The sequence below is a fragment of the Ceratotherium simum genome, chromosome 33, assembly GCF_057802395.1.
Source record: "Ceratotherium simum simum isolate JZ-2026a chromosome 33, ASM5780239v1, whole genome shotgun sequence".
Lineage (NCBI taxonomy): Eukaryota > Metazoa > Chordata > Mammalia > Perissodactyla > Rhinocerotidae > Ceratotherium > Ceratotherium simum.
Genome location: NC_141932.1, coordinates 28,431,712 through 28,453,018, shown reverse-complemented (window position 1 = coordinate 28,453,018; position 21,307 = coordinate 28,431,712). Strand labels below are relative to the sequence as shown.

Here is a 21,307-nt window from a genome sequence, read left to right as displayed (position 1 = left end):
TTTCTCTTTCTGTGGTCAAGACCTCCCTACCCGCTCCATTATCTGACCTTCCTTGGCTCAGCCCTATAAAAGTCCCGGACCACAGTGGCCATCTCCAGGTCGGTGGGAATGGCTGGACCTCTGGAGTGTGGTATGAGAAGGGGGCACAGGCCTGGGGGACAGCGACCCACTGTGGTGCCAGCACCGCCCCACTCCTCCCAGCATCACAGGGCAGCCACTCAGACTTCTTCCCTCCCCTCCCTATCCAGTCATCACAGCAGCAGAAGGGCAAGAGGTGGCCAGAGGATGAGCCCAGATCTGGAGACTAGAGAGGAGAAGCCAGCTCAGTGCCCACAGCAGCAGGGGTGACAAGGAGTGGGCGGGCAGCTCACAGGCAAGAAGAGAAGGGATGGCCCTTGTAGAGCAGAGAGAGGAGCAGGTTGATGGGGGCTGGTGGGCCCTGTGAGGAGTTTGGGCAGTGGGGTGTGTGTTTAAAAACGAGGGTTTGACCAGGGAAACAGGAACACCTCAAATTCCTCGAGGGACATCAACACCTGGGGGAGGACAAGCCCTGGCAGAGAGCCCTTTGCCCCTCTGACCCCAAACTCCACCAAGGAGCCTGAGCTCTGGTGGTGAGGAGCCTCTCTGGACCCCATTCCTGAGCCTCACTCCAGTTCTGCTGGGCTTTCTGCTGGGTCTGGCTGTTTCTCATCGTCTTTATTTGCATAAGTGTAAAGGCAATGCAAGTGTCCATGGTCTGGGACACCAAGGTCCAAGAATGATGGTGGACAGGGGATAGACTCTAACTTTCTGCCCAAACCCAGCCCTGGGTTCGTGGCTGGGGACTTTGGTTTGGTAGCTGGCAAAGGGTACCTGGTGGTGTTGCAGGAGATGGGCTGCTGCAGGAGATGGGCAGACTGCTCCACCCACCCCTACGATGCTCTGCCCCCGCCTAATGATGCTCCACCCATATCTGATGATGCTCACAGCCTCACCTGGTGGTGCTCCCTGCTTCACCTGGGCAGGGCAGAAACCCAGATCTATCTCTGGCAATAGAAGGCGCCGAGTTTTCCAATGCAAACCCCAGACTCCCAATAGGTGGGAGACCACTCACCCTGGCAAGCTGCTCATTCTGATTACGGGGATCATGAGCCCTGTTTCAAGGGGGCTCCGAAGTTGCAGCTTCCTCTTTCCGTGACAGACCTTGGCTCGTGGGCAGTGCCCCCACCCCATCTCTGTTTGGCTTGTAAAGAAACAATCCCAGTCCAGTTTTAGCTTTATTTTTATGTGCTCACATTTGCTGGGAGGAGAACCTAGTGGAAATCAGCATGGAGGGAGCATTGTAATTAACAGAGCTGGTCTGAAACATTAGGCTGACGCAACTTAGCTCAGTGCTAAGGATGATCATAGTTTAGCATTGGGAGAAGAAAGCAATGAAAGAAATAGATCAGATGAGGCAATATCGGAAGTTTATGAATCCTGTGCATTTTCTTGTGGTTTCACAGTGATGGCTTTTAAACTGGCTGTCACCCATGCATGAATTATCGCCTCAACCTGGGAGGATGGGGAGGCCAACAAGACATACACCCGCGCACAGGACACGGGCACGCGCCCGGCTCATAATTCTTTCTTATGCTGCACAAGTGGAGAGCACTGCAACAGCAGAGAGAGATGTGACCCTTGTGATGTCTTCAGAAAAAAAAGAAAAAACACCCCTGGGGGCAGGGGAGGAAAGAGGAGAGCTAAGAAATAAATAACAAAGCAGGATGCTATTTACATATCCAGGGAAGGCCTTGGAGACTGGCTCTGCGCCTTGGATGTCAGTAATAACTCGGTGATGGAAATAAAGAGACTCCGCTGCAAACCCACATCACCGGAGATGGTATCAGCACTGTTTTTCCCTTTGTTTCCAGACAAATTCCAGCACAGCAGAGGGCGAGACAGGGAACAAGGGGGTGGGGGTGGGGGTGAGTCCGGTGGTCCCCATGAAGACTCAATTATGTCAGCTGTGAAGAGATTAATTAGAATCGAATTTTCTATTGATGTAAAACTGCCTTTTGCACCTGCTGCCGGCATCCTCATTATGGTTTTCTATTACAGGGGATTATATGATGTAGTGAAGTAAAGTTTATGCTTCCTGAGCGATACTCTTAAAATGGGTTTACTGTACTTAAACTGGTGGAGAAGAGGCTTATCTGAGAGAAATATGATTTAATCCATTCTTTTCTTCTTCTTTTTTTTAACAGGGGAATCTCTATCCACTTCTGGAAATTGCCAAGCACAGACATTTTAATGTCCACTGGCTGGGTGATGAGCGCTGTGAGGCGAGGTCCGGCTGGTCCAGCTCACTGTTTGCCTGACAGTTACTAGGATGATGGAGTTGAAGGACTCATCAGGTCCCTGCATGGGAATGAGTCACAGCGAGTGACTCTCTGGAATAGGCGGCCCAGAGATCTGAGTGTAGGGAATTGGAGTCCTTGGGATTTCTATGACTCGTCCTTTGGGAAGAGGGTGGAGGTGTGTGTGGAGGGGGAGGCAGCATTGGTGGTCTGGGAAGAGAACTGGGAAACAAATGCCAGGTGTCCCATGGACCACCCGCTCCTCCCTTCCAAAGTCGAGTTTGGGAGAAGCCAACCAGGAGTGGGACCACCCCCACCCAGGATGGGCTCAGTAAATGTTTGTTAGATGAAAAACAGAGGCATCACCCTCAAGAGCCCTTAATCCTTTCCAGCTGGGATAATAACTAACCCTTTGGCCTCCATTGTCCCAGCTGCTAAATGGGTATAAACCAGGATGCGGTGGACCGGGGAAAGCAAATAATCCTCAGCAATTTTGTGTAATCCTAATTTCATCTAAGTCACTGTAAATGATGCTACCTGCAAAGCATGCTCTGAATTTGGGTCTCCAAGGATGAAGGTGGTCCCTCATGTTTGTATGTGGGTGCCCTGGCACCCTTGTGTTCTTGGGGGCCCCTGGGACCTGGAGTTGGGAGCCTGGATGGGAAGCAGAAGCAGCAGAGGGCCTCCAGACACCAGGGCCAGCCTGTGTTGTCTTTCCCTGACATTTTCAGGATGAACCCTTCCTGAGCCCCAGAGGCCACAGATGTCCGCACTGCACCTGAGCAGCCACCACAGCCAATGCTTACCCAGGTAGGAGGAGATGGGGACTGAGCACAGTCCTTGATTCTCTGAAGCATTGCCAAAGTCTGGTTCAAAACAAAGACACGAGGACAATCCAGCCTTTCCCCTGGCCTGGCCAGTCCCTCTCTGGTCTTCCTCTGGAAGCAGCAAGGCATCCTTTGTAGATGTGGTTCCCCAAAGAGTTTCCTACAGCTCCTGAGTCACTTTTTCCAAGTTGTGGGAGACGTAGTGTCCAAAGATGGGCCATGAAGTGACCTCAGAGATGCACATATGACTGACTCAGAAACGGAGGAGCCAGGCCTTTTCGTGGTGGGGTCACAGTATCTTTTATACGACTGATGGTACTCCACATTTCACCCGACAAAGTCATGCCTCTCAGTCAAGCCTCCATCACACATTCATTCAACAAATATTCATCAAGCTCCTAGTGCATGCGAAGTGCAGCTGGGAAGACAGAGTGACCACGGGGACGTGGTCTCTGGGGAGTCAGTGGGTCTTTCTAATTAGCCACTCGGGGTCCTTGCTCCTAAGCTGAAGGCCTAGGGCACCTTATTGGGAAAACATCACAGCCACAACCATTGCTGCTCGGTGTAAAGGGAAGGAGGGTGAAATTGTGAATTGGGAAAATTTTTTAAAGAAATATTTTCATTGTAAAATAAAACAGACAGAAGAAAACAAGCCAAACAAATGTATAGCATAAGGAGTTTTTATAACAACCCCCAACCAGATCAAGGACTAGAACTTACCTGACGTCCCCGGAAGCCGGTCACATGCTCCTCTCCATCTCGGCCACCTTCCCCCTGCAGAAGTGACCCCCGTCGTGACTCCTGGAGTAATCTAGTCTCTGTCTGTATTTACAGTGTTATCACCTCCTTGTGCCTCTCTAGACATATGATGTAGTCTTGCCATTTTAAAAAAATCTGATCTATCTTTTGAGTCTCTTTTAATCTCCAGGTTTCCCCCCTAAATCCCTTTCTTTTCTTTACAATTTATCTGTTGAGGAATCTGAGCCTTTTGACCTGCAATTTCCCACTGTCTGGATTCTGCTGATTGATTCTCTCGGTGCAGTTCAAGATGTTCCTCGGTCTTTCCTGCAAATTGGCAGCTGAATCCAGAGGTTGGATCAAACTTGGGTTCAGTCCTTTTGACAAGACCACAGGTGGTGTTGCATTCCTCTGTTCGTCAGGAGGATGTGGTGTCTGTTTGCCTCTCTTTTTGTGAGGTTAACAGCTGTTGCTGCACAATATCCAGCTCTGTTCTTTCACTGGGGGTTTCAAAATGGTGATATTCTATCATTTCTTTCATATTAACTTGAGTACTTCGATAAGGAGATGTTTCCACTCATCTACCATTAGGCTACCCAGTGGTATGGTTCACATTTTAAAGGTGGGATAAATGTTTGATTCTTTCCCTCTGTTTGCCAGTTTTTGAGAGAATGAATTCATTCTTTATCTTCTGAAGATGATGATGTTTTAAGTAGCTTTATGAATCAAGGTTTAAATATATTTGATGGGTTTTAATCCCTTACAACTATAATCTTTATGGAAGCTCAAATGGTTCCATAATTTGGCCACTGGGAGTCTCTTGCAGACGGTTCCCATGTCCTTTTGACATGATCTTTTATTCTCTGCTGGCCTCCTCGCTATCTGGTATGACAAGGTGTTTCAGGCTCATCTTATACATTTCTTTCTCCAGTCCTGGAATCAGCCATTTCTGCAAGATGTCTTGGTTTCTATTAATGGGGAATCTATCTATCTGTCTTTTTAAAAAAACATGAAATGTCAATGAAATGAGAAGACAAGCCACACACTGGGAGAAAATATTGTAAAAGGCATATCTGATAAATAAGCGTTATCCAAAATATACAAAGAAATGAACTATAAAGCCATGAAAAGACATGAAAGCAAGTTTAAATGCATACAGCTAAGTGAAGGAAGCCAATTTGAAAAGGCTATATCATATGTCAACTATATGACATTCTGGAAAAGGCAAAACCGTGGAGACAGTAAAAAGATCGGTGGTTGTCAGAAGTTCAGAGGAAGAAGGGGAGGGAGGAAGGGCTGAATAGGTGGAGCACAGGCAATTTTTAGGCCAGTGAAACTATTCTGTATAATACTATAATGGTGAATATACGTTATTACACATTTGTCAAAATCCATAAAATATATAACACGAGGAGTGAATCCTAATGTAAACAATGGACTTTGGTTGATGTTGGCCAATGTTGGTTCTTTCATTGTTATAAATATATCACATTGATGCTGGATGTTGATGGTGGGGGAGGCTGGGGGGGGCAGGGTATATGAGAACTCCCTGTACTTGCCACTCAATTTTGCTATGAACCTAAAACTGCTCTAAAAAAATGAATTTTATTAGTTAAAAAAAATATAAAATGCCTCATGAGTATATACTGATTCTTCCAATTTAAGTTCAGAATTATTGGGTGTTTACTTAAACTCTTCTTTCTTATACCTGAATTCCTTTTTCTCATCCAAGAATCCTAGTTCTCAAGGACACAGGAGATGACAGAATTAGAATATCCAACAATTACTCATTTACTTTATCCCACATTACACACACAACAGTCTCAGTGTGAAACACTAACACCACCTCAATCAACATCATTATTGGAAAGAGTTAACATTTTTTCCATATGCTTTCCTCATTCTCTTATCCCTCCCATTTATAAATAGCTGTACTATATCTATATGGTCAGAGCATACAGCCATTACATACTATACTCTTTCTTTTTTAATCCTTACTGCCTATTTATTATACATTTAATGTTCGCCTCATCATGTTGATGTCTCTCTAGTCACTTTGCATCTCTGAAGCTCATTCTCTAGTAGATTCCTCAGGAAGGGCTCATGGGAACAATAGTTCCTGAATTTTTGCATGTTGGTTAAGAGTTTGTACTCTTTATACTTGAAAGTTAGTTCCGCTAGATCCTTGGCTCATGTTTTATTTTCTTGAGAACCTTAAATAGGGTGTTCTATTTTCTTGTGGCACAAGTGCTGCAGTCAAAAAGTTGATGATAATCCAACTTTCTATCTCTTACAAATCATGTGCTATTTTTGCCTAGATACTCAAAGGATTTTTCTTTTTCTTTAAAGTCTCATTATTTTACTAAAATTATGCCTTGATGTTGGTCATTCTGGGTCAATATTCTCAGGAACGTAGTGTGATCTTTCAATTTGTATTTTCAACCTTCTCTTATTTCTGAAAGGTTTTCTTGAATTATAGGTTTTAAAATTTGTTCTGTTCCCTGCTTTTGTTTTTTCTTCAGGGACTCTTCTTCTCTGTATGTTGGATAGTCTTTACCTAGCTTCGAGACTTTTCACTTGCTCTCGAATCCTTTGTATCATGTTCATTTCTTCTTGATTTCTAAAAATTTCCATTTTTTCCATCTTCTGTTTCTTCTAAGGCATGATCTGTCATGTTTATTCTTTTTTTTTTTTTTGTGAGGAAGATAAGCCCTGAGCTAACATCCATGCCAATCCTCCTCTTTTTGCTGAGGAAGACTGGCCCTGAGCTAACATCCGTGCCCATCTTCCTCCACTTTATGTGGGACACCACCACAGCATGGCCTCACAAGCGGCGCGTCGGTGCGTGCCCGGGATCCGAACCCCGGGCCGCCAGCAGCGGAGCACGCGCACTTAACTGCTATGCCACGGGGCCAGCCCCTGTCATGTTTATTCTTGTATTCTATCTAGTTTAGTCTTAATTTCTGAAATTTTTTCCTTTAAAACCTAATTCTTCCCTGAGTTTGTCATTTCATTTCTGAGTGTCTTTATTTTTGATTTATGTTGTTTGTCATATCATTTTCTTTATTTCTGTTAGCTTTTTTTGAAACAGTAGGTTATAGCTTTTGATTTGTCTGGTGGGCATGTCTTCCTGGTGTGCTTTTCATTGTCTGTAGAGATGGGTTTCTACTGCTTATCGTCTTTTTTCTTAAAACAACTTTGTGTGGGATACGACCTTGATCCTTTCCTGTTGCTCGTTTTTGTAAAGGTGAAATTAATTTTTCTGACCTTTTAGAAGAGGTTTAGTTCAAGATAGCTTTTCTAACTTCACAAAGCTCCTTGTTTCGTTTCATGCGGTTAAAAGATATGGCAGCTTGTTTTCGGAGATTCTGGCTCTTATAAAAACGTCTCCACTTTTGTCTGGATCTTCTGTTTCCTTCCTCTCTGGTGTTCCTGCTCTGTTCCATTGTGATTCCTCTTCAGCAGAGTCTCCTCAGTGTGGAGCCCTGTCTTGGAAGGAAGACCTGGCTGGTCAGTTTCAAGAGTTCCCAGGGGATAGGCTATTCCACCCAGCCTTGGATCTTCTTACCTGCTGCCCTTTGCACCTCCACACTATTAGAGTGGGCAAAATGCCTCCCAGTTTCAGCTACTATCCTAAGACAGGATCTCTGTGCTTTCCAGTGAATACCTATTGGCCATTTTGGGGTGCTCTTGTTCTCAGACATGACCAGCACCCTGTTTCTTCCCTTTGCTAGTGTTTCGATGTTTGGGGAGATACATTGCCCACTAGTTTTATTGTGAATGTTTCCCACAGGCTTTTGATCTTGCTATCTGGTTGGTCTGTCTGTTTTTATTAGGGGATTCAAGGATATTCAATTATACCACTAGCATGGCTGCCATCTTCTCAAAAATACCCCAGGGAGAATTTTTAACATGGACACTTTAACACCATCGGGACACACTTTATCACAACCAACCCAGAGGAGAGAAACTATGTACACAGGAATTTGAGTAGAGTGTCTGTGCTGACTGTGACCTTTTAGCAGACCCTGTTGATCCCCTCAGCCCATCTGAGTTCAACCCAGGAGACAGTTCCAAACTTAAGCTCCTGCATCTCTCTTCTTCTCTCTCCAGAGCTTTCTCTGGTATCATCAAAGCTTGTTGGCCTGCCTTGTGCTTCCTGAGGTCACTCTCAAATAAACCACCCAAACCCAAACGCTTGTCTCAGGCCTGCTTTTGGGAGGACACAACCCAAGACAGACACTAAGCCATGTTCCAGAAGCCTTGCCTGTTTCAAACATCTCTTATGTAGTAAAACCTGCTTATGAGTTTCAAAAGTGGAATGCTGTTAGCATAATATATATATTTTTTAAAGCCAGGATTCCTTTATTTTATTTATTTATTTATTTTTTTGGGAGGAAGATCAGCCCTGGGCTAACATCCACGCTAATCCTCCTCTTTTTGCTGAGGAAGACCGGCTCTGAGCTAACATCTATTGCCAATCCTCTTCCTTTTTTTTTCCCCCAAAGCCCCAGTAGATAATTGTATGTCATAGCTGCACATCCTTCTAGTTGCTGTATGTGGGACGCGGCCTCAGCATGGCCAGAGAAGCGGTGCGTTGGTGCGCTCCCGGGATCTGAACCCAGGCCGCCAGTAGTGGAGCGCGCGCACTTAACCGCTAAGCCACGGGGCCGGCCCCCTCATAATATTTTTAATAGCTTTTGGTGAGATGTCTTTTTATTCCACCCAAATGAAATGCTTGTGTTTCCTTGTCTACACCCTCTTTACTCCCTCAAAATGCCCTGGTTGATTAGCTGTTTCCCTTAGACCTGGTCTTTCCTAAAATTTAGGCTTGTTTTCTAGAATTCAGCAATCCTACCTTGTAATCGTAGAGTCCCCTCTTTTTCTGGGCATGGAAGTGGGAGCTCTTTATCTATAGGTGCCAGAGTATCCTTTGTGTTTAACAAAATATACATTGAATTATTGTCCCTCTGGCTCTTTGTGGCTGTGAGTCTCATGAGTGAGGACAGGCGAGGTGAGATGAGGTCAGGTCAAATGCCACCTCTTCCATCAAGCCCTCCCCATGCCCCGGGGGAAGACAACTCAGTCACCTCTCTCATTGCTCCATCATAATCTGCCTACATTCTAGTCTGTCTGTCTGTCTTCCTTCTTGACTGTGAGCTGCTCTCCCCTTTGCCTCCTCTTGTCATGTCCCAAACAGCCCCTCAATGCAGGCTTGCTGGGCAGTCTATGCCTAAAGGCAGGTGTCCCAGACACCTGTATAAGGGGCTGGGCTTCACCCTCAAGCCTGCCTCCAGCTGGTGCGTAATCTCAGCACACCTCTAACCAGGGCTGAGCCAGAGCCATGCCCTGCCCCCCTGAATCTTGGGACAAGGCACTGAGGCTGGAACATGCACAAAGAGTGGACTCATTTGAGCCCAAGACGTCACCACTAAGAGCAAGCAGAAAGGAAGCTCTGTCTGAGGACAGGGATGGGGGACAGAGTGTGACAGGCTTCATGCTGGGACCTGCAGGGCTGCCTTCATGCCACAGGGCCCTTTGCTTGGTGTCAAAAGAGAACATTTGGGTTGTCTTGTTTTTCTAAAGCTAACTTTAAACACTACTGACAGCAAGCTGTCTCCAGCAAGAAAGCCAACAGGGAGGCAGTGGCTCACTGTTTCCATAGCTACCGTGAGGACGCCACTGGGCAGCACTCTGAACTCTAAGCATCTCGGGCTCTGCCTGCAAGATGCAGTTTGCTGGGCTCTGGGAGAACTCAGCAACAAAGTGGCAGTTCCTGATCTCAGTTTCTGCTGCAACTGCGTTCTATTTTCAGTGACAGGGTTTAATTTCTCCAGGTATCCCAGAGCCTCCCTGCAGAACACTCCTGCACCCAGGAATCCCGGGAGGGTGAGATGTCCCTCCCCCCACAAACCTTCTGCAGGTCGTGTCATCTGCTTCCAAAGCCTGGTGACCTTGGTGCCTTCTCCATACAGGGGGATGGCTTCCTGGTGCTCAGTGACGGGCTGGGCATGGGAGAGGAGGGGCTGACAGGAAGTTTTAGCATTACCTACTTCCAGTTTGGAAAACCTTTGGAGGATCTGAGGAACCAAACCCTCTCAGGCTTCTCCAGTTTCTCCTTCATAGGGAGCCTGCAGGACAAGGAGTCGGGTGCTTCTCTCCCAGACTCACTTGGGCGTTTCCTATTGAGGCATCTTCCCACCTCAGGGAAGAGAGGAGTGGGCACAGAGGCTGCGAGTCAGGAGGCTTGCTTGGGTGCTGGACTGGGGACAGGCATTCCTGGTCTGCTACCCGTGGACGTCCCTCTGAGGGGCACCTGCCTGACGGATGGGCTCCTCGTGATGGCGTCTCCGTGGATGCATCATCCGCCAGGCTTTTGTTTTCAGTCTTGGTGGAGAGAGTCATACCGCCAGGTGTTGTGTGGGCTCCTGGCACAGTGTGCAAATACCGCTTACTCAGGACCGCCTGGAGAAGAAGGCAGCACCTACCGCTCCTTTTCCATCTCCCCTGTGGCCGCCCACGTGGTTTATGGCACAACTTGCCTATGCTGAAAGGGTCTGAGGAAACCTTGAGGCTAACTGACTGCCTTTGGGAGACTTTTAGAGTGTCTATCCTCGGACAAGCAACAATCACTACTGAGCCTGGTGACCCCTTCGCATTCCAGCTCTGAGGGCGCAGACCTGAGGCTCCTCCAGAACGAGGTCCTTCCAGCCTGGCTATGAGATTGCCACATGTATGTCCTCTTTGTGTCACATTTCTAAGCCCATGTGCTTATAAACCTCCCCAGTCAGGGAAGTCTTGAGACCACATCCTTACCCGATGGCATGCTCCCTGTGGCATCTGATAAATGTTTCTGGAGTGTTCCTGTGGACATATTTTGTTCAGTTCAAAGCAATCCTTTCTTTCCTGTCAAAATCTCCAAACCCGATTCTTAATACGAAGCATTAAATTTAGAAGAGCATTCAAGTTTGCTTTTAAAAAAAATGCTTTCAGCCATCTCAGGGACTCAGAAGAGACTTAAGCCCCACTTTCCTACCACATGATGGAAAGAGCCGGACTGATTTATAAGCCTTGGTCAGGGTGGAGGAGTTTTGAAAACTCACTCTGGGCTAATGATGCTGGGGAGGAGATCCTGCCCTCGGAGACCTTGCTGCCCCCCTCAGACTCCATACGGCGCTCGATGAAGCTGTGTAACCTGCTGCTCTGGGGAGCGACGGGCAGGCACGTGACAGGAGGCTGCGTTTTGTCAATCTGGGCTAAGCCAGAAGGAGTCCTAGAGAATCAGCAATCTCCCCCAGTCAGGGCGCATTTAAAAAGAAGTGCCAGTTATTGATGTCATCCAGTAATTTCCTCATTTTAATAGTCACCTCATTAATGACTAACAACATTTAGCCAAAAAAGAGGGTCAGCCAAGCGAACTTGATTGAACAGAGAGAACCATTTATAATGAGCTCGTTCGGATCCAGATGCAGATAGATGCAAAGAAAGGCTAAAGAGGCATGGAAGTCAAAGTGCATTGACTGCAGAGGGAGGGAGACGCTCCCCCTGCAGGCCTGGTCCTGCCATCTTTGACTGACAGTGAGAAAGTAAACTCCAGCCTGGCCCCGCATGACATGAATGTTGGATCAGTTTCATCCAAATTAAATAGCATTTACTGAATTGTGACAGATAAATCTGCTAGAATTGTAAACTCTTTACCCCAAAGTAAAAAGAGAAATCTCCACTGTTTATGCTTAGGGTCTCTCAGACCCCCTCTTGCAGTTAGTCCCCCACCTTTGACAGTGTTCTCTTCCCACCACGGGGCGGCCCCTGGAGGACAATGGCTCTCAAGGATTCATGGGAACTGAAGGAGTCACCAGCAGCAGACCAAACCATTGGTGATTTTTTTTTTTTTTTAATTAAGAAGCACCAAAATGAACTTGAACTTGGCAAGACCTCAACAGAGAAACCAGGCTGGCTCTGAGCCTGGTTTGCAGGATGGGCTGGACTTGGAGTGGGGCCTGCTCCTTCCTGGGCCCTGGGGTCAACCAAGGCCCTTCTGCAGACCTGCTCAGCTTAGATTGGGGGAGCATATCCCCTCCTGGAGACCCCACGGGTCCTCTCGCCCCCTCTGCCTGGCCGCTGCCCTCTTCCTCCCGGATGCTCGGCTCCCCCTCTCTCTGCAAGATCCCCAATGTCTTTTCAGTAAGTCCCTCCTTTCCTGCCCGAGTCAGCCACAGTCCGTTTCTGTGCTTCGCAGGAACTGTGTCTATTCCCCAACTCTTGTCTGTGCTAAGGACGGACACTGGCGTCACCTCAGCCTGCCCCGGACACCTGCTCTTTAAAGAGAAACTATTCTTATGTCCCCAGGGATGGTGGTGGAATTTCAGAAATGATAACAGGTACATGGGATACGGAGGTGCCTGGAACCGCCAGCAGCATTGCTAATATAGGGGACACTCAGATGGGCATGTTGACCTCAGGAACTTTCAGATGACTCAACATAGAAGGGAACAAAGCGACCCGTTCTTTCCAGCTCCTCGGAAACCCAAGTGGTGACAGAAAAGGAGAATGGTCACCGGAGCGGGAAAAAGGGCAGAGAAGGGACATTTATCCAACAAGGACCTGGGGGGGCCAAGGGAAGCTTCTGGGCCTCCTTTCCAGCTGAGGAATTTGTAGGAATCGTGCAAACACAACTCAGGCCTGGAAGGGGCCCAGGAGCCTGGGTTGCACTCCCCTCACTGTTCAAATGGGGGGAGGTTTGCCCTCCACCCCATGCCAGGGTCAGCAGACGCAGCTGGGGAAGGCAGCCGCGTTCCCTGGGAAGAGGCTCCACCTGGACCGTGCTCTGGCCAGCACGTCAAGGGCCCGGCTGTGTGTTGAACCAACTTCGAGAAACCTTGGGGTCACAATACTTCAGAGGCCAGTACCACGCCAGATGCCTGACACCCATGCCTTGAGGTGGCTGATCTGAGTGTGACTCAGAGCTTTCAAACGCTTTCACACTCTCACCTGATCTGCAAGTCCCTGCTGCCATGAGCAGGGCACAGTCTACTGTTCTCATTTTGCAAATAAGGAAACAGGCTGGGAAGGGCTACAACAAATGCCCGGGACCACCTAGCGACGCCTTGGAGAGCTGAAACAGACCCCCTGCTGCATCCCATTATTCTCTCCTTTCTCCCATGGGATACAGGGAGACAGGTGTACCCAGACTTGCCCCTCCACACGGCTCCCATTCCCGCCTGAGGACGGTGCTCCTGTTCTTCTCACTGCAACAGAATGGAGGTTTAAGACTTGGGACTCAGTCTCGCCACTGGGTTTATGTGCCCTTCATCCAACGCAAGGTGCTTCCCCACTGTGCTGCCTTCCACTCCCTGCCCGAAGGAGGGGGAACTCTTAGCCCAGAGCCAGGGGAGGGGGTGGTTTGCCCGCCTCCTTCCACTAAACCTGGTCAGGCCCCTCCTCCCTCCCCCACCCCTTTGGAAGCAAACAGAGTGGCTTCGGAACCTCCCTGTTCCCTCTGCTGGGGTTTGGGTTGTGAACTCACAGGGCCATCCACTGAAAATGTCTTTTTACCTTGTTGGGATGCAAAGGGACAAGTTTGCCACTCATCTTCCAGTGGAGACACACATATCAAAAACCGCAAGCGAGCACGCAGGGCTCATGCAGAGGGTTTGCAGCCTTTCTCCGCCTCCCTCGCTGCAGAGGCCCCATCTGACTTTCAAAAAAGGGCACGCAGCCCTTGGCAAATCCCGGGAGAAGAACTCAGTGCGTGTTGGTGCCAGAGGCCTCGGGCCCCCTTTGGGGATTTCCCTGAGGGGCTCTCAAAACAAGAAGGAAGTCTGCGTGAGAAATGGAAAATGCAGCGTACCTCAAAGGAATGCAGCATTGTTGATTCCTAGCGGTGTCTGCCTCAATATTAGATGCAAATAAGTGCTAATAAGTACAGTTGGAAAAGCTAATGGAAAACCGTCCCTCCCAGGAGGATCACTGCACGCAGAGGCACGGGGCAGCTGAGAGCATGGTCCGGGTAAAGCCTGTGTGGACTCGTCCTGTGAAAGCGGAGCCTGTGTAGACTTGTCCCATAGAAGGACTTGTGGTCCAAAGCCTCCTCCTGGCTGTAGGGCAAGGCTCAGGGAATGGGACCTCCTCTGCCCATCCTCTCCTACTGCTCCGTGAGTGTGAGTGTGTGTGCGCGCACACGCACGCGTGAGTGCATTTGTCCTCTGGCGTGTGCATGGTACTGAAGAGATTCCCTTGACTACCACGCCTCTTTGGCGGCTACCCAGCTAACCAGCGGCCAGGCCCCCGGGTGGTGAGAGAGGGCTGGAGGTGTGGGGACAAGGGGGCATGGGCCCGGGCACCCTGGACTCATCAGGCACGTAGCTTTCTGCTCACTTCACCACCCCCCGCTTTGTTTTGCCGTCTTCTCTCCTCCTGCTTTGCTCTGACAGCTGTTGGTCATGGGCTGGATAAGGTTTCCACTGACCTGTTCTTCCCGACACTGGAGTCCTTGTCCCTTACATTCCGCTCCAGTCTGCACCTGACTGAGGTGGGGTAGGGCGACTCCAGCTGCATACATGTCCCCCTCCACCACACACACAGGTAATGCGGAGCCAGGGGAGTGTGGCTGGGCCTGGTGCCCTGGGTCTGGCATAGTCCCTGAGCTCAGAGTCTTGGAGAGGGAACCCCAGCACCGAACCCATTCGACTTTGGAATCAGCAGTCCAACCCTGGTTCTCCCATCTCCAGATGTGTGGACTCCAGAAACTTGGTGGCATTCTCGTACCTCAGTTTCCTCATCTGTAAAATGGGAATAATAATGCCTACTTTGTTGCTGCAAGAATTAAGGAAGATGGTGATAGCATTGGTTTGCTTCAGTCTGTCTTCTCGCCTTTCCTGGTCTATCTCTGAATGCTCTGAGCTTGTCTGGGGCATGAAGGAGGACTCGGGGCTGCCCTGGGCCAAGTCTGAGTGCCCCCCAGGCCTACCAGAGCCCTAGTACTGGGGAATCCCAGGGCCTCCTCAGGAGTAGCTCTGCTCCCTGCCAGGGTTTTCCCCACCCTCCTCTCTGGGGTCATTCAAGGGCCACCAGTCCACTCCACTCCCCTACTCTGGGTCAGCAGGTTGGAGTCATCAAGCCAACCGATCCGCAAATAAAATAAGAGAGAGGAGGGTGAGCATCCCTCAATTTTGCTAAAGGTTTCTCTGCAGGTTTTGAAAGTACTGGGTGTCCCTTCAAGACTAAGAGGTGACTGATTTACAGTTTCATATAGTTCCTGTGAGAAGCCAGCCTGCCTGCCCTGGGCAGCCAGCCAGCAGCTGCTTGCCCCCTGCAGGTGGGGGCTGCCTCTTCTCAGGAAGGACAAGGACGGGATTCAGAGCCCCACCGCCCAACCCCTCTCCCGTCCCTGCTCTGCCCTGGAGCTGCCTGGCTGCGGATTTGTCACGTCCCCACTCTGTCGTCGGCGGTGTGTACGGCGAAGGGTCGGTTGACCCCTCCCAGCTCTCAGGCCCCTGACCCAACAAGGACCTCAATGAAGTAGCCCTCACGGGAAAGCCCGGGTCACGGGGCACTTTCAGCTGAATCCAGAGCCCCAGGAATTTGGAGATCGGTGCGGACACGGGGGCCGAGCCCGCCCAAGACCTTGACCGAATTTCACGGAGGCTGTAGCCCAGGGATCTCTCAGAATCTTCCTCGCGATCAATCCTCTGCGTTCCCCCGGCCCCGCGCCCCCGCAGCGTCCGGTCATGGGCGCGCATCCCTGCCCAGTTGTGTTCACGGCCCGCCCGGGTGACGCCTTGTCTTTTACCCGGGTCGGCGCCGGCGTGCGACCCACTGAGGCAGTGGCAGCACTCTGGCGGCAGTCTGGAGCCAAGTGTCAGTCAGCCGGCATTCCGGCTCTCAGGGAACCCGGGAGATGGGCGCGGCCTCCGACACGACTGCCCCCACCCCCGCGGCCGCCGGACCGCGCCCAGCGGCGGATCCTTCGGAGCGGGCGGCCCGCGGGGTCGCGGGAGCCGCAGAGCGCGTGTGGATACGGAGCCCGTGAGCTCCCGGGAGGGACGAATAGATCTTAGGAGTGATCCCTCCCGGCCCCGCACCGCCGTCGCCACCACCACCGCGGGGCGGGGCCCAGGCCGGGGGCGGGGCGCCGGGCGAGCGCGGCGCTATTTCCAGCCTCGCCGGAGGCTTCGCTCGCACTTCGCTGGGAGCCTTCCCCGCGCGCTGGCGGGATCCGGCCGCGGAGCAGGGAGGAGAGAGGAGAAGGCGGCAGTGGGAAGCGGGGGACGGACCGGGACCGGGGCCGGGGGCCGAGAAGGAACACACCACCGCGCCCTCTCCGTCTCCTGCGCGCTCCAGCCGCCGGCCCCACGCCGCTTGCCTCACCCACCGCACGGGGTTCTTCTCGGAGCAGCAGGAGGGTCGGGGCCCGAGCTGGGGCGGAGATCCTCTCTGTCGCCCGGGCGCCCCGGAGCAGAGGACTCGCCGTGGAGGACCGCGCCCGAGCTGGAGGCGCCCGCGGCCCCGCGAGCGCCGGCTGCGCCAGGTAAGTGCGCTGCACCCCCGCCCCACCCCTGTCCCCGCCCTGTGCAGGCTCCCAGCAGGGAGAGGCGCCCCGAAGGGTCCCGGGAGGGCCCGGGTCTGCACTGCGCCCCAACCCCGCAAACCGACGTTGATGGGAGTCCGAAACCGCCGGCGGAGATGGGGCGTGAGGGGTTCCGGTCTGGCCGCACTTTGGGGACTGGCTCCAGTAGCGAGAACTTGAATTAGACTTTTGCTCCATGGATTTCACTTGCCGCCGCGCGTCTGTGAACTGCCGCCCCTCGGGCTTCCTCGGTCCCTGCGGATCCTCTGCTTCTCTTCCCGGCCCTGGGTGCTGGGCGCGGAGAGGCAGCGTCCGGCGCCTAGAGGGCCGTGCTGGAGCGCCCCGGGCGCCCAGGGTTTTCCTGCGCGCTCGGGACTGGGACTCGGGGGCAGGTTGTGGCCGGCAGGGGCGAGGGAGGAGTTAGAGGCCGCCTTGGCTAACTACCAAGCGGCGGAAGATGCCCCCGCGCTCCATGGCGCGCATCCCCACTCCGCGGCTCTCCAGGGCACCGGCCTGTTTTGTACTCGAGGCGAGTGTGTGTGTATCAGTGATCGTGTGAAGGTGTGTGCGTGCGTGTGTCCAGGAGTGCGGGAGTCGGAGCCTCGGGCGGCTCGGGTGAGCGGTGAAAGGATCCGCTTTGCCGCGGGGCCCGGCGCAGCTCTCGCGGCGACTGCAACTCCAGCTGCCGGCTTCTAGTTCTGCACACAGGAGAAGGCGCGTTCGCAGGTTTTGGCAGTGCCAGTGTGGGCGCTTGGGTCGGAGGTGACCCCTCTCCATTCCCCAGCGCGGGAGTCCCGACGCCCTAACTTTCTCGGTACGTCTGGTCTCCCGGCCCGGCGACCCCAACCCGGAGCTGGCGCGGCAGCCGCGCAACGCCATCGGCCCGGGCATCGCTGGCTGGCTGTCTGTCCGAACCGACGAGTAGGGGCCCATCCTGGCGTTCCCTGTCCCGCAGCCGTCTGGTATGGCAGTGGGACCCCGGGTCCTTGGGCGCTTCCCAGCTGGACCCAGAGCCGTGACTGGCTATGCTAAGAGAATGGGCGTCCGGGCGCTCTGTATCTACTTGGCCGGCATTTGGCCCCGGCAGCAGAGCACGAGGGACAGGCGGTTGAGTTTAGGGACCATAGCCCCTCTGGAGTGGACGGTGGGAAGGACAGTGGGAGAGGGGTAAGGGACACACTAGCCCCTTCCCCATCCCCGGGGTGCTTACAAGCTGCACTACCAAGCCCGCTTTCTTTGGGTAATCTCTCACATCTGAGTTTACCTTGACCCTTGCTCATGGGGTGGGGAACCTGTCTTAAGTCCTGCCCTAGAGCAGCACAGCCTCTGGAGCAGGAGTGATAGAGCCCTCATTAAAATTTCCCAACTGTCATGGGCTCTCCTGCCCACTCTCTGTCCTGTCCCAAAGGCAAGGCAGACAGGCTGCAGGAAGGGGTGACACTCGGGTCCCTGGAGGAAACTCTCTTTTAATCCAGACAGCTCACTACACATGGCAGGAGAGGGTCTAGGGAGCCTTTGCCGGGAGTGGAAGCACATTCAAGAGCCTTCATCAGACTTGCTTTTGTGAAGTGACCCATAGAAGGTTTAAAATTCAGATGAGATGGAGCCTCGTAGGACGATCAATAATCCAATAGCATTTGAACACAGAAAACCTCCAAGTCTGACCCCATCCCATCACCTGGCCCATTCACCCTGGGACACACTGATAGCACAGCTTATTTATTTATTTACCTGGAATCAGACTCCTTAAGAGTGAATTATGTTCCTCGGGTATTGATTTTTAAAAAGACCCCAAATTAAAAAAGTCAAGGCTTTCTCAAAGCAAGATGAAGGATTAATTATTTGTAGAGAGACATCAATCAGCCAGTGCGGGGGCTCATTTGTAAATTGCCTGAGCATCTTCTGATTCTCCCTGGCCCTGGCTGGGAGAGGAGCGGGCTGGTCTGACCTCCTGGGCTTGGCGGCGCTTTCTTGGACTGTGATTTCTTGGACTGTGACGGGAGGAGGATGCTTTGTAACTCTGTAACTCAGCCTGCTGTTTGAGATGCCTTTTTAATCTTGTAGCCAGAATACCACTTGGGAAATTTCATGCATATTTGCTGTGTTTCCGTAATGAACATTTACTGATTACAGAGTATCAAGGGAATTTCATTTTTTAAACATGTATTCAGATCTCTGTTTATGTAAGCTAATAAGTCAGGGAAAGTTTGGCAACTTGCTTTTTTTTTTTTTTTTTTGCCTTATGGTTGTTGGCACAGTATGCCTGGTGGCCTCATCTCAGAATTTACCTTCAATTCACTTAAAAGGAGGAAAGTCAGATTCTCCTGATTAGAAACGTCTTGCAGGCTGCCTCTCTGCTCTTCACTCCGAGTTCCTGCCAGCGGTGGCCTGATAGGCTTTTTGTGGTTTTGCTGATCCAAGAGATGGGCGCTTAGAGCTTTTATCGTTGTTTGCTGATGCGTCTGGTTGGAGGGACCTGCGGTGGGTGCTGGAGTCTTGTGGGGCTGGTGGGAGAACATGTGCCCCATCTTGCCTGCTGCCTGGCCTGGAATCTGAGAGGCCTATCTTTGCTGGACCTGCTGTACCTCCCAGATTTTCTGGTGTGTGGCTGCCACATTGGAGAAATATGGAGCAAGGAGGGAACGTATGGGCAGGAAAGTGGACCAAGGATTATGGCAGCTCCTTAATGAAGAACCTTGGCAATTAGAGTTGGTAAACACTGAGAAATGTGTCCAGCTTTCAGCTAGTCAGAAGGTAATGAGTTATAAACAGGAGATTATGTGGTGCTGACCCAAAGAGAGCTGTGTGGCCCTGCCGTGGGACAGCGAGAAATTAAAAAAAATTGAGGATGGTTGTCTGGATGTGTATGCGGCAACGGTGTCCTGGAGCCTTGGGAAGTTTGCTGGGAGCAGACAGCCTGCGTGCTGACAGCGTGGTGACAGTAGGCTCCCTGGCACTGTCCTTGGAGTCATAGCCAGGACTTGTCTGACTCCAGAGCAGCTTGTTCCCTCCCTCCTGGGAAAAGGCTGCCCGAAGGCAGAGGGAACCCCTGGGCTCAGATGACCAGGGGACAGAACCGCATTAGCTCAGGTGGCAGAGGACACAGGAGATGCCGTCTCATTTCTTCCCGGCTGGACGGTGTGCGACCCTGCGGTCAGTAAATCACTGTGGCAGAAGATGAGACTTACAAATTGGTCGTGGGAAAAAGTTGTGACTTTTAGCCTGTACAAAACTACCTGTCATTTGTGATCTGGAGCTCTTGCCCGCACCTGCTGGCCACAAAGGCGGCCTCAGCCGCTGACAGCATAGGGAAGCCTGCGTCCAGGTGGGTTGACACGAAGAAGCAACCCTGTTTCCATCTCGAAAGCCACCTTTTGGGAAGTCAGAGAGTAGACACAGCTGCCCTCCCAGGCCTTTGACCTGGATCTCACCATTCTCACTCCCCACCTGGAAGGCCATGCATTTCTGAGCAATCAGTGCTGCTTGTTGCTGATGTCCCTGCCAAGCCATGGCCAGAGCTGGCCCTGGTGAGTGACATTTATTTGAACTAAATTAGAGTTGTCAACTCTGAAACCTGAAGCCAGATGACTGTCCACCCCACACTCCCAGTGTCAGACCCATTATTGCTCTCCTTCACCCTGCCATCAGTGGATGTTTACTGACCACATATTAGGTGTCAGTCGTTGTGCCAGGCTCCGGGATACAAGGTGAGCGACACCAAGAGTGGTCCCTGCCCTTGTGGGGTTTGGGGTCAGGTGGGAGAGAAACGTCCTCATCATTCATTCATCACTCACTGACTCGTGCTCTGCCAAACAACGCCATTACTAAACAAATAACCAACCCGTGTGTGATTCTAGGCTATGATCAACATATAAAGAAAACATCTGGTGGTTATGAGACATACAACAGAGTGATCAACCTAGACGCCTGAGGAGGTGACACTCAGCTGAGATCTGGAGGAAGAGCTAGAACTAAGCAGGGAGGGGAGGGAGGGAGGGAGCTGGCCTGGCGCAGGATGTGGATGAGTGAGAGGGAGCATGGAGTGCCATCCAGGGGCTGTGGGAAGGCCCCCGTGGCCAGCAGAATGAAGGCAGGGAGATGTGGTCGGCGATACAGGTGGAGTCCCGGCCATCTAGGGCCTTGAAGGCCAGGGAGGGACTTGGGTCTTGAGCCCACCAGCTGCTGCAGAGCTGGGAGCCCCGTGAGGAGGGGGCTGCAGTAATCCTGGAGGAGGACGCCCGTGGTCCTCTAGGAGGGAGGGACGTGCATCTACCAGGGCTTGGTGCTGGATTAGGCTCAGAAGGGGAGGCTGTGAGGGTGGTTGGGACTGTGACTTCTGGATCACGACTGGGAGCTGTCAGTGCCCTGAGGCAGGGCCGTCCAGACCAAGGAGTCCCAAGCCCCTGTCCACCCTGGTGGGGTTATGTCCTCCAGGGCTGGGGGGTCAGGTGGCTGCTTGTGTGGCCAAGCCTCTGCACGCCTGCCCACCTGGCCCCCCTTCCAGCTTTCCTCTAAGCCTTGGGCCTTCTGCTACCTTCCCCCAGATGTTCGCCGTTTAGCCCTAGCTGGTAGTGAGGACTCAGTAAGTGCCCCAGGCCCAGTGCTATCCAGTGAGGACAAGCTGCTCTGATGCCCGCCTTCCTCTGGAGTTGATTGCCCTCAGGCCTGCTGGCCAGAGGTGGCCCCGGCCTGCGTGTCATCTGCTTAGCTTCCTGGTCTGCTGCTAGGTCCTTTACCTGCCACCCACTTGTATCTGACCTGGCAGCTAGCTGGCACTTGCTCCAGAAAGAACTCGTCTTCTGTGCCCTTCCCTCATTCCCAGCCCTCTCTGCTTTCCCTCCTCCCTGTGGGAGCCA

At 51.9% G+C, this 21,307-nt stretch overlaps 1 protein-coding gene across 1 annotated transcript in view; it reads left to right on the top strand.

Annotated features, from left to right (window-relative positions):
• Positions 1-16,005: 16,005 nt before the first annotated feature.
• Positions 16,006-21,307, top strand: part of CHST8 (carbohydrate sulfotransferase 8) — a 112,015-nt gene continuing 106,713 nt past the window's right edge. The window contains exon 1 of the mRNA XM_087422300.1: positions 16,006-16,412. The gene's annotated coding sequence lies outside the window, so the exon portion shown is untranslated. The remainder of the gene's footprint in view (positions 16,413-21,307) is intronic.